Below are 14135 nucleotides of genomic sequence, written 5' to 3'. Positions count from 1 at the left end.
GGTTTGACTTTTGGCTTTGGCTTTTGCCCCCTTAAAAGCCAAAAGCCAACCAAAGGGCTGGATCCAGAAAGCAGCTTTTTCTAAAAGCCGACTTTCCCGTAGTGCAAATCTGAAAGCACCTCTGGACCTGCTTTTAATGGCTTTTCGGATAGAACTATAAAAACATATATCGAAGAATTTTTAACGACTTTTAGTGGTTTCCACCAAACGGATTTTAGCTTTTTAACAGCTTACAGCCTACAGCAACTTTTTCCACAGCTCACAGCCCACAACAACTTTTTTCACAGCCACAGCCCAACCAAACAGACCCTTAAAATTGGTATCCGAACACAGGTATTAAAAATTTAGTATTATAATCCATTCGAATTCGGAATTTTGCTATCGGGGTGTGATTTAGTCGATCCGCGGTCGCTGTTACGGTAGTCCTTCTCACTGTCCCGTAGCTTAGAACGGATCTTTGCTAACTGCCTCCTCTCCTCGACGGCGCTCCTCCTCTCCTCGACGACGCAGGAGCTCTCCGGCACGGCGCTCCTCTCCCTGCTCGGCCGACCAAGGTACAGAGCTCTCCTCCAGAGCGGCCCCTTTCTGTTTCCTGGCTGCCAGCTCGCGCTCCCTGCTCTGTTCTAGAATCCAGTGGCGCGCAGAAGGTCTGCGCCGGCGCGCTGAAGGTCTCAGCGGTGCTGTACCAGTACCCGTGCTGAAGGTCTCAGCGGCCCCTTTCGTTTAGCCCTGACGGCAGTTCCAGTTAGCTCATTTCAGTGTCTTGTTTGCTTAGCATGGGTACCAATTTCAGTTAGCTGCGAGAAATGAGCCAGAAATGAGCAAGCTGCATTGGCATGCCAGTTGGAACCTGTTGCTGGAGCATTTTACAATGAAATTTGAGAATTTAAACTAACTTCACACATATTGCTGAGTGAAAGCTAATTTAACTTCACACATATCGTCGTACATAGCTCTCTCACTGGTGCCCATATCACTGGTGCTCTTACCTGTAACCGTCAATCTTGAGCAGGTCGTCGTAGGTTCCTTGCCCGTGGCCATGGAGAATTCTCCAAGATCCATTAATATCGGATCTGGCCCTGCTAGGGCCGACACACGCAAAGATGTCGCAGAAGCTGCAGCCTGCAGATGGGAGTAGGCGCACATGCATCGTCGACACGAGCAAAATAGATTATGGCACTAGTAGATTACGTCCGCGCCATCGATTATGTAGGACACATGATCCGGTATGTTTTAATTTACATAACATAATGTGTTATTGTAGTAACAGTCAATACTAATTTGATATTGAATCTCATTATTCATTTGGTTGTAGGCGCAGAGATATAATCGAGTTTGGGATGGTCTTTTAGACGCCATTAGACAGATGCAATTATCTGCCGATGAGTTGAGGAAGTTGAGCCGCCGCAATCATGTGCCTGAGTATTTGGATATGTTGCACAAGAATTGCTTGATTAATGCCATGAGTGATGTTACTGAAATTGCAAAAGGTCTAGACACTATGAGCAGGGATTTGGAGGAAGTTCTTATTGGTCCGCAACCTCTACTTGAGGATTATGAAGCCCTTGGAATGTACGATGATTTCAAAGCTGATGTTCATTGTGATTGTACTGAGCAGTGTGGTTCGGATGAGGACAACTCTTCTTTTGACTCCGATGAGATCCCTGATCGCCGTATGAAGGGCCCTATATGAAGTGAGCCTATATGAGCTATTTGTCTGTGATAGAGTTGCCTCCTGGACAATAGCCATGTTTTAATTTGATGTAGTATTCTATTGGCAGTGTATTTTGTGAGACTTGTAGTTCATGATGTATTTTTAGTTCAACTTGGTTTCGGCCATAATGTATCTTGAACTTGTAGTTCATGTATCTAAACATTATTTCAGAATATGGTTTCCAGCTTACATCAGGAGTTGGCACCAAGCTTGACTGGCAGCTTGTACTATCTGTGAAACGATCTAGCATGTGATGGTTGAAATTAGAACAGCTTGTGATGTGCACATTGTATTTGACTGGCAGCTTGTGACTGAAAAGGACAACAGTTAAATTAGAACAGCTTGTGATAGTCGCCTAGAGGGGGGGGTGAATAGGGCGAAACTGAAATTTACAAATATAAACACAACTACAAGCCGGGTTAGCGTTAGTAATAAAGAAATGAGTCCGCGAGAGAGGGTGGAAAACAAATCGCAACAAAAATGGAGAGTGTGACACGCGGATTTGTTTTACCGAGGTTCGGTTCTTGCAAACCTACTCCCCGTTGAGGAGGCCACAAAGGCCGGGTCTCTTTCAACCCTTCCCTCTCTCAAACGATCCACGGATCGAGTGAGCTTTCTTTTCTCAATCACTTGGAACACAAAGTTCCTACAAGGATCACCACAAGATTGGTGTCTCTTGTCTCAATTACAAGTGAGCTTGATCACAATGAAAGAATCAAGAAAGCACGATTAAAAAGAAGCCAAGCGACAAGAGCGACAAACAACACACGGATCCTTTTCTCTCTCAAGCCACTAATCACTAATGATCTCTTTTCTCAATTGTAAAACTTGGAGAGATGGAGGCTTTGAATGTGTCTTGGAATGGATTGCTAGCTCTTGTCTTGAATGTTGAAGGTTGGAATGCTTGGATCGATTGAATGGAGGTGGTTGGGGTTGTATTTATAGCCACCAACCACTTCCTAGCCGTTGGGCCTTTCTGCCGAGCGCGGACGGTCCGCCCTCCTGGTGCGGACGGTCCGCCCCTGTAGATCAACGGCTGAAAATGCAACGGTCAGCAGTAACGGCTATATCAACGGCTATATTGCATTTAATGCGTCGTCAGATGTCAGATAGAGCCAGTCGCGGACGGTCCGGTCGTGCACCCCGGACGGTCCGCGAGGCCCTCTATAATTCATTTCTCCAAACCCGTTACCTTCGGGTATTTCGGTTTCTTACCGATCGGACGGTCCGCGCCTGAGGCCGGACGGTCCGCGCGAGGGCTCGGACGGTCTTTGCTTTTCCTCCGGACGGTCTGTAGTGGAAACTTGTGTTTTTGCATTGGTTCTGTCCGAGGGATATTCCGATGTCGCGGATGGTCCGCCGCAAGGGCCCGGACGGTCCGCGCTTGGCCTGTTTTTCCAAAAAGCTTCTCCTGTCCGGAATAATCTACGGTATTCCGGACAGTCGATTTAGTATAGTTATAGATGAACTTTTGGCACCTGTAAAACATATAATCTAGAGCAAACTAGTTAGTCCAATTGTTTGTGTTGGGCGATTCAACCACCAAAACTATTTAGGAACTAGGTGTAAGCCTAATTCCCTTTCAATCTCCCCCTTTTTGGTGATTGATGCCAACACAAACCAAAGCAAATATGGAAGTGCATAATTGAACTAGTTTGCATAATATAAGTGCAAAGGTTGCTTGGAATTTGGCCAATGTAAATACTTGCAAGATATGCATGGATTGTTTCTTTCTTATATAACATTTTGGACCACGCTTGCACCACATGTTTTGTTTTTGCAAACTCTTTTGTAAATCCTTTTCAAAGTTCTTTTGCAAATAGTCAAAGGCAAATGAATAAGATTTTGAGAAGCATTTTCAAGATTTGAAATTTTCTCCCCCTGTTTCAAATGCTTTTCCTTTAACTAAACAAAACTCCCCCTAAATGAGATCCTCCTCTTAGTGTTCAAGAGGGTTTTTGATATGTCATTTTGAAATACTACTGTCTCCCCCTTTTGAACACAATAGGATTATCAATTGAAAAATATTCAACACTTAAGTTTTTGAAATTGGTGGTGGTGCGGTCCTTTTGCTTTGGGCTCTTACTTTCTCCCCCTTTGGCATGAATCGCCAAAAACGGAAGCATTAGAGCCCTCGAAGTGCTATCTTCCTCTTTGATCATAAAGAGATGAGTTAAGATTATACCAAAGACGAAGTCCTTTTGCTTGGTGCTCATGTTTTCTCCCCTTGGAACGGAGAGTTGCTTGGAGTGACGGCGAAAGATGAGTTACGTAGTGGAAGCCTTTGTCTTCGCCGAACACTCCAATTCCCTTTCAATACACCTATGACTTGGTTTGAAATAGACTTGAAAACACATTAGTCATAGCATATGAAAGATATATGATCAAAGGTATACAAATGAGCTATGAGTGCAAGTTAACAAAAGAAATTCCTAGAATCAAGAATATTTAGTTCATGCCTAAGTTTGGTAAAAGATTGTTCATCAAGCGGCTTGGTAAAGATATCGGCTAATTGATCTTTAGTATTAATGTAAGAAATCTCGATATCTCCCTTTTGTTGGTGATCCCTAAGAAAATGATACCGAATGGCTATGTGTTTAGTGCGGCTATGCTCGACGGGATTGTCGGCCATTTTGATTGCACTCTCATTATCACATAGCAAAGGAACTTTGGTTAATTTGTAACCGTAGTCCCGCAGGGTTTGCCTCATCCAAAGCAATTGCGCGCAACAATGGCCTGCGGCAATATACTCGGCTTCGGCGGTGGAAAGAGCAACTGAATTTTGCTTCTTTGAAGCCCAAGACACCAAGGATCTTCCCAAGAACTGGCAAGTCCCCGATGTGCTCTTCCTATTAATCTTACACCCTGCCCAATCGGCATCGGAATAACCAATTAAATCAAATGTGGATCCCCTAGGATACCAAAGCCCAAACTTAGGAGTATAAGCCAAATATCTCAAGATTCGTTTTACGGCCGTAAGGTGAGCTTCCTTAGGGTCGGCTTGGAATCTTGCACACATGCATACGGAAAGCATAATATCCGGTCGAGATGCACAAAGATAAAGTAATGAACCTATCATCGACCGGTATACCTTTTGATCCACGGACTTACCTCCCGTGTCAAGGTCGAGATGCCCATTAGTTCCCATGGGTGTCTTGATGGGCTTGGCATCCTTCATCCCAAACTTGGTTAGAATGTCTTGAGTGTACTTCGTTTGGCTGATGAAGGTGCCCTCTTGGAGTTGCTTTACTTGAAATCCTAGAAAATACTTCAACTCCCCCATCATTGACATCTCGAATTTCTGTGTCATGATCCTACTAAACTCTTCACATGTAGACTCGTTAGTAGACCCAAATATAATATCATCAACATAAATTTGGCATACAAACAAGTCATTTTCAAGAGTTTTAGTAAATAGTGTAGGATCGGCCTTTCCGACTTTGAATCCATTTGCAATAAGAAAATCTCTAAGGCATTCATACCATGCTCTTGGGGCTTGCTTGAGCCCATAAAGCGCCTTAGAGAGCTTATAGACATGGTTAGGATACTCACTGTCTTCAAAGCCGGGGGGTTGCTCAACATAGACCTCTTCCTTGATTGGTCCATTGAGGAAGGCACTTTTCACGTCCATTTGATAGAGCTTAAAGCCATGGTAAGTAGCATAGGCCAATAATATGCGAATTGACTCAAGCCTAGCTACGGGTGCATAGGTTTCACCAAAATCCAAACCTTCGACTTGTGAATACCCTTTGGCCACGAGTCGAGCTTTGTTCCTTGTCACCACACCATGCTCATCTTGCTTGTTGCGGAATACCCATTTGGTTCCTACAACATTTTGATTAGGACGTGGAACTAAATGCCATACCTCGTTCCTCGTGAAATTGTTGAGCTCCTCTTGCATCGCCACCACCCAATCCGAATCTTGGAGAGCTTCCTCTACCCTGTGTGGCTCAATAGAGGAAACAAAAGAGTAATGTTCACAAAAATGAGCAACCCGAGATCGAGTAGTTACCCCCTTATGAATGTCGCCGAGGATGGTGTCGACGGGGTGATCTCGTTGGATTGCTTGGTGGACTCTTGGGTGTGGCGGTCTTGGTTCTTCCTCATCCTCCTTTTCTTGATCATTTGTATCTCCCCCTTGATCATTGCTATCATCTTGAGGTGGCTCGTCCTCTTGATTTTGCTCTTCATCATTTTGAGCCTCATCCTCATTTTGAGTTGGTGGAGATGCTTGCATGGAGGAGGATGGTTGATCTTGTGTACTTGGAGGCTCTTCGGATTCCTTAGGACACACATCCCCGATGGACATGTTCCTTAGCGCGATGCATGGAGCCTGTTCTTCACCTATCTCATCAAGATCAACTTGCTCTACTTGAGAGCCGTTAGTTTCATCAAACACAACGTCACGGGAGACTTCAACTAGTCCAGTGGACTTGTTAAAGACCCTATATGCCCTTGTGTTTGAGTCATAACCAAGTAAAAAGCCTTCTACAGTTTTAGGAGCAAATTTAGATTTTCTACCTCTTTTAATAAGAATGAAGCATTTGCTACCAAAAACTCTAAAATATGAAATGTTGGGCTTTTTACCGGTTAGGAGTTCATATGATGTCTTCTTGAGGATTCGGTGAAGATATAACCGGTTGATGGCGTAGCAGGCGGTGTTGACCGCTTCGGCCCAAAACCGGTCCGGTGTCTTGTACTCATCAAGCATGGTTCTTGCCATGTCCAATAGAGTTCGATTCTTCCTCTCCACTACACCATTTTGTTGTGGCGTGTAGGGAGAAGAGAACTCATGCTTGATGCCCTCCTCCTCAAGGAAGCTTTCAATTTGAGAGTTCTTGAACTCCGTCCCATTGTCGCTTCTTATTTTCTTGATCCTTAAGCTGAACTCATTTTGAGCTCGTCTCAAGAATCCTTTTAAAGTCTCTTGGGTTTGAGATTTTTCCTGTAAAAAGAATACCCAAGTGAAGCGAGAATAATCATCCACAATAACTAGACAGTACTTACTCCCGCCGATGCTTATGTAAGCGATCGGGCCGAATAGATCCATGTGTAGGAGCTCCAATGGCCTGTCAGTCGTCATTATGTTCTTGTGTGGATGATGAGTGCCAACTTGCTTCCCTGCTTGACATGCGCTACAAATCCTGTCTTTCTCAAAATGAACATTGGTTAGTCCTAAAATGTGCTCTCCCTTTAGAAGCTTATGAAGATTCTTCATCCCAACATGGGCTAGTCGGCGGTGCCAGAGCCAACCCATGTTAGTCTTAGCAATTAAACATGTGTCGAGCTCAGCTCTATCAAAATCTACTAAGTATAGCTGACCCTCTAACACACCCTTAAATGCTATTGAATCATCACTTCTTCTAAAGACAGTGACTCCTATATCAGTAAAAAGACAGTTGTAGCCCATTTGACATAATTGGGAGACAGAAAGCAAGTTGTAATCTAATGAATCTACAAGAAAAACATTGGAAATAGAATGGTCAGGAGATATAGCAATTTTACCCAAACCTTTGACCAAACCTTGATTTCCATCCCCGAATGTGATAGCTCGTTGGGGATCCTGGCTTTTCTCATATGAGGAGAACATCCTTTTCTCCCCGGTCATGTGGTTTGTGCACCCGCTGTCGAGTATCCAACTTGTGCCCCCGGATGCATAAACCTACAAAACAAGTTTAGTTCTTTGTTTTAGGTACCCAAACGGTTTTGGGTCCTTTAGCATTAGATACAAGAACTTTGGGTACCCAAACACAAGTCTTGGAGCCCTTGTGTTTGCCCCCAACAATTTTGGCAACTACCTTGCCAGATTTGCTAGTCAACACATAAGATGCATCAAAAGTTTTAAATGAAATGGCATGATCATTTGATGCATTAATAGTTTTCTTTCTAGGCAACTTGGCATGGGTTGGTTGCCTAGATCTAGATGTCTCACCCTTATACATAAAAGCATAATTAGGGCCAGAGTGAGACTTCCTAGAATGAACTTTCTTAATCTTATTCTTAGGATACCCGGCAGGGTACAAAATGTAACCCTCGTTATCCTGAGGCATGGGAGCCTTGCCCTTAACAAAGTTAGACAAGTTCTTAGGAGGGGCATTAATTTTGACATTGTCTCCCCTTTGAAAGCCAATGCCGTCCTTAATGCCCGGGCGTCTCCCATTATAGAGCATGCTTCTGGCCAATTTAAATTTTTCATTTTCTAAGTCATGCTCTCTAATTTTAGCATTAAGTTGTGCTATGTGATCATTTTGTTTTCTAATTAAGGCAAGGTGATCATGGATAGCATCAACATTAATATCTCTACATCTAGTGCAAATGGACACATGCTCAATAGTAGATGTAGAGGGTTTGCAAGACTTTAATTCAATAACCTTAGCATGCAACAAATCATTCTTAGTTCTAAGGTCAGAAATGGTAGTATTGCAAACATCAAAATCCTTAGCCTTAGCAATTAATTTCTCATTCTCATTTCTAAGGCTAGCGATGGAAGCATTCAATTCATCAATCCTAGCAAGCAAATCAACATTATCATTTCTAGGATCAATGCAAACATGAGAATCAACCTTAGCCAACAAATTAGCATTTTCATTTCTAAGGTTGTCTAAAATCTCATGGCAAGTGCTTAGCTCACTAGATAATTTTTCACATTTTTCTCTTTCTAGAGCATAAGCATTTTTAACCTTAACATGTTTCTTGTTTTCCTTGATTAGGAAATCCTCTTGGGAGTCCAAGAGATCATCCTTTTCATGGATAGCACTAATTAGCTCATTTAATTTTTCCTTTTGTTCCATGTTAAGGTTGGCAAAAAGAATACGCAAGTTATCCTCCTCATTTTTATCATCCTCATCACTAGATGTTTCATATTTAGTGGAGGACTTTGATTTTACCTTCTTTTTGCCGTCCTTGGCCATAAGGCACTTGTGGCCGACGTTGGGGAAGAGGAGGCCTTTGGTGACGGCGATGTTGGCGGCGTCCTCGTCGTCGGAGGAGTCGCTTGAGCTTTCGTCGGAGTCCCACTCCCGACAAACATGGGCATCGCCGCCCTTCTTCTTGTAGTACTTCTTCTTCTCCTTCCTCTTGCCCTTCTTGTCGTTGTCCCTGTCACTATCACTTGATAATGGACATTTAGCAATAAAGTGACCGGGCTTACCACACTTGTAGCAAACCTTCTTGGAACGGGATTTGTAGTCCTTCCCCTTCCGTTGCTTGAGGATTTGCCGGAAGCTTTTGATGATTAGGGCCATCTCCTCGTTGTCGAGCTTGGAGGCGTCAATTGGTTGTCTACTTGGTGTAGACTCCTCCTTCTTCTCCTCTGTTGCCTTTAAGGCCACGGGTTGTGCCTCGGATGTGGAAGGCTCATCAAGCTCGTTGATCTTCTTGGAGCCCTTAATCATGCATTCAAAACTAACAAAATTCCCGATGACTTCCTCGGGGGTCATTTGTGTATATCTAGGATTGCCACGAATTAATTGTACTTGAGTGGGGTTAAGGAAAATAAGAGCTCTCAGAATAACCTTAACCACTTCGTGGTCATCCCATTTTGTGCTCCCGAGGTTGCGCACTTGGTTCACCAAGGTCTTGAGCCGGTTGTACATGTCTTGTGGCTCCTCCCCTTGGCGAAGACGGAAGCGACCGAGCTCCCCCTCGATCGTTTCCCGCTTGGTGATCTTGGTGAGTTCATCACCCTCATGCGCCGTCTTGAGTAGGTCCCAAATCTCCTTGGCGTTCTTCAACCCTTGTACTTTGTTGTATTCCTCCTTGCTTAAAGAGGCAAGGAGAATGGTTGTGGCTTGAGAGTTGAAGTGCTCGATTTGGGCCACTTCGTCCGTGTCGTAGTCCTCATCCCCTACGGATGGTACCTGTACACCATACTCAACAACATCCCATAATCTTTTGTGGAGAGAGGTTAGATGAAATTGCATCAAATTACTCCACATAGCATAATCTTCACCATTAAAAGTTGGTGGTTTGCCTAATGGGACGGAAAGTAAAGGTGTATGTTTAGGAATGCGAGGGTAGCGTAGGGGGATCTTACTATACTTCTTACGCTCTTGGCGTTTAGAAGTGACGGACGCCGCGTCGGAGCCGGAGGTGGAGGTCGATGAAGTGTCGGTCTCGTAGAAGACCACTTTCCTCATCCTTTTGTGCTTGTCCCCACTCCGATGCGGCTTGTGAGAAGATTTTTCCTTCTTCTCCTTATGGTGAGAAGAGGAAGATCTTTTCTCCTTCCGCTTGGAGGATTTCTTCTTCTTCTCTCTTCTCTTGGTGCGGGACTCTTCCGATGAAGATGAAGTGCTCCCTTGGCTTGTAGTGGGCTTGTCGTCGCCGGTCTCCATCTCCTTCTTGGCGTGATCTCCCGACATCACTTCGAGCGGTTAGGCTCTAATGAAGCACCGGGCTCCGATACCAATTGATAGTCGCCTAGAGGGGGGGGTGAATAGGGCGAAACTGAAATTTACAAATATAAACACAACTACAAGCCGGGTTAGCGTTAGTAATAAAGAAATGAGTCCGCGAGAGAGGGTGGAAAACAAATCGCAACAAAAATGGAGAGTGTGACACGCGGATTTGTTTTACCGAGGTTCGGTTCTTGCAAACCTACTCCCCGTTGAGGAGGCCACAAAGGCCGGGTCTCTTTCAACCCTTCCCTCTCTCAAACGATCCACGGATCGAGTGAGCTTTCTTTTCTCAATCACTTGGAACACAAAGTTCCTACAAGGATCACCACAAGATTGGTGTCTCTTGTCTCAATTACAAGTGAGCTTGATCACAATGAAAGAATCAAGAAAGCACGATTAAAAAGAAGCCAAGCGACAAGAGCGACAAACAACACACGGATCCTTTTCTCTCTCAAGCCACTAATCACTAATGATCTCTTTTCTCAATTGTAAAACTTGGAGAGATGGAGGCTTTGAATGTGTCTTGGAATGGATTGCTAGCTCTTGTCTTGAATGTTGAAGGTTGGAATGCTTGGATCGATTGAATGGAGGTGGTTGGGGTTGTATTTATAGCCACCAACCACTTCCTAGCCGTTGGGCCTTTCTGCCGAGCGCGGACGGTCCGCCCTCCTGGTGCGGACGGTCCGCCCCTGTAGATCAACGGCTGAAAATGCAACGGTCAGCAGTAACGGCTATATCAACGGCTATATTGCATTTAATGCGTCGTCAGATGTCAGATAGAGCCAGTCGCGGACGGTCCGGTCGTGCACCCCGGACGGTCCGCGAGGCCCTCTATAATTCATTTCTCCAAACCCGTTACCTTCGGGTATTTCGGTTTCTTACCGATCGGACGGTCCGCGCCTGAGGCCGGACGGTCCGCGCGAGGGCTCGGACGGTCTTTGCTTTTCCTCCGGACGGTCTGTAGTGGAAACTTGTGTTTTTGCATTGGTTCTGTCCGAGGGATATTCCGATGTCGCGGATGGTCCGCCGCAAGGGCCCGGACGGTCCGCGCTTGGCCTGTTTTTCCAAAAAGCTTCTCCTGTCCGGAATAATCTACGGTATTCCGGACAGTCGATTTAGTATAGTTATAGATGAACTTTTGGCACCTGTAAAACATATAATCTAGAGCAAACTAGTTAGTCCAATTGTTTGTGTTGGGCGATTCAACCACCAAAACTATTTAGGAACTAGGTGTAAGCCTAATTCCCTTTCAGCTTGTGACTGGCAGCTTGTGACTGAAACGATCTAGAAAATCTGGCAGTATGACTGAACTGAACCGACGCCTGTGTTCAGCTTGTGTTCAGTCATCTGTTTTCAGGCGTCGGTAGGCAGCCCAAATATCTCTACTGCCTTGTGTTCAGGCGTTTTTAGTATGGCTGAACTGAAAATGCTCATTTCTGGCAGCTAACTGAAATTGGTCATTTATGTGCATTTTCAGAAATGAGCTAACTGAACTGGACTGGAGCACAAACAGAAATGAGCTAACTGAACTGGAGCACAAATATGGCAGCCATACCAAATCTGGCAGCCAATAAGCTAACTAAACTGGAGCACGAACAGAATTGAGCACCTGAATATGTGAAGCTAACTGCAATCTGACTTAATTGAAATTGGCAAACTGCATTTTCACCATACCAAACTGCATAATTGAAATTGTTCACACAACTGCCACACAGCAGCTTGTCCTCCTCCGGCCACTAGAAGTGCAAGTGTGATGATCATTCATCACAGTCACCTACAGAAGTATAAATGAAATGCACATTACTACTAAGGCATAAAAAAACTTCAACAAAATTAAAACTTTGACAAAACCGTACAATTATGGTAGGTGACCCAGCCTTCTCAATTCTTGCATGTATGCTCCAAGGACAATCACCACCTCGACAAAATCCTCTGTATTTCTTCGGGGTACTAGCCTCAATGCCTAACTCAAACTCTTTTTCTATGGCATACTGTCTCATAGCAAGTCTGAATTCAGCCATAGATGGATACATGCAGCCAACCGCCATGACTGGATGGTTAGAATCATACAAAACTCTACTCTCGTTTGGCAAAAAATCAACACAAGGCATGGAGGATGAAGAATCAACTCCAAACTCATTTGGATTATTTGAATGACCACAATGATTAGAAGCCTCCTCTCTCTCTTTGTTTTCTCGTTCATCTTCAGCCGCCAATCCAAGTTTCGAATACATAGCTAACTCACTGGGTACATGTTGAGGCCCTTCTTCATCCCATCGAAGATCAGGTCCAATACCCTCAAAATCAAATACTTCCGATGGGTCAAACACTGTTAACTGAAAATTGACAGTGCCCTACAAAAATTATGAGGAGCAGTACAAATGAGAAACATCAACTCATTTCTACGTGCACAGGCAACAATACACAAGTGGAGTATGATATTGATGGAAGCTGGCATGTACCAACAACAACAGGCGGACTATGATATTGATAAGCCACGGCAGTGGTTGTGCTCTACTAGAAAATCTGAGGTAGATGTGATATAATTTTGGCCCGGTCAAGTTGACACAGAATGGTGCCAACCTTGGTGGGAACGAGTTGGGAACTGGGAATAGGGGGGTCCAAATCAGTTACCGTTTCAACAGGATCTTCACGACAATCTGGTGGTGCCTCCAACCAAGAGTTGTCAACGTCGGCGATCGTCAGAGCAGCATCGACCAACGGCGACGGATTGAGGGCCAGCCCTGTGTCGCTGCCAACGACCTCGCCTGGAGGCAACGACGAGGCTAACTCGCCGGCTGCGTGGACTGCGAGGTCCGGCGAGAGTTCGTCCGGCGAGGGGACTGCCGGAGTTTGCATTGGGACGAAGAGAGAGCTCTGTACGGCGATATGTGTGAAGTTAAATTAGCTTTCACTCAGCAATATGTGTGAAGTTAGTTTAAATTCTCAAATTTCATTGTAAAATGCTCCAGCAACAGGTTCCAACTGGCATGCCGATGCAGCTTGCTCATTTCTGGCTCATTTCTCGCAGCTAACTGAAATTGGTACCCGTGCTAAGCAAACAAGACACTGAAATGAGCTAACTGGAATTGCCGTCAGGGCTAAACGAAAGGGGCCGCTGAGACCTTCAGCACGGGTATTGGTACAGCACCGCTGAGACCTTCAGCGCACCGGCGCAGACCTTCTGCGCGCCACTGGATTCTAGAACAGAGCAGGGAGCGCGAGCTGGCAGCCAGGAAACAGAAAGGGGTCGCTCTGGAGGAGAGCTCTGTACCTTGGTCGGGCCGAGCAGGGAGAGGAGCGTCGTGCCGGAGAGCTCCTGCGTCGTCGAGGAGAGGAGGAGCGCCGTCGAGGAGAGGAGGCAGTGAGCAAAGATCTGTTCTAAGCTACGGGACAGTGAGAAGGACTACCGTAACAGCGACCGCGGATCGACTAAATCACACCCCGATAGCAAAATTCCGAATTCGAATGGATTATAATACTAAATTTCCAATACCTGTGTTCGGGATACCAATTTTAAGAAGCCCTGTGTTCGTGATATCTTGGTTCCAATAACCTCCTCGTTGCGGCCTGCGTGAAAATGTTCGCCACCGTTGTGTTGTGTGTATAAACAGTTGGAGTACACTACATATCTCACTCACTGTTATAGATGGCTAGTAGTGCCGCTGTAATCGGGCCGGCACGAGGCACGGCACGACACGACTGGTGGCGAGCCCGTGCCGGCACGACCCGACCTCTAGTGTCGTGCTTGGGTCGAGTGTGGGGCACGGTGGGTCGGCACGGGCACGGCACGATTAGGGTTTAGGCACGGTTAGGCACGACGCGTAATAACACATACCCCCCTCCCCCGCGTCACTCTCTCTCTCACTCTCACAGCTCACTCACTCTCTCTCGAACGCTCCGCGACTCCTCGGCTCCTCCGCTCCTGGCGACTCTCCGGCGATTTGGAAAGCGACGCCTCCATCCTCTCCCTCACGGCCTCACTGCCTCTCCGCCGCCTCATCTGGTCCTCTCCCTCTCCG

Source organism: Zea mays, chromosome 8 (assembly GCF_902167145.1).
Source record: "Zea mays cultivar B73 chromosome 8, Zm-B73-REFERENCE-NAM-5.0, whole genome shotgun sequence".
Lineage (NCBI taxonomy): Eukaryota > Viridiplantae > Streptophyta > Magnoliopsida > Poales > Poaceae > Zea > Zea mays.
Note: the sequence above shows the minus strand (reverse complement) of the source record.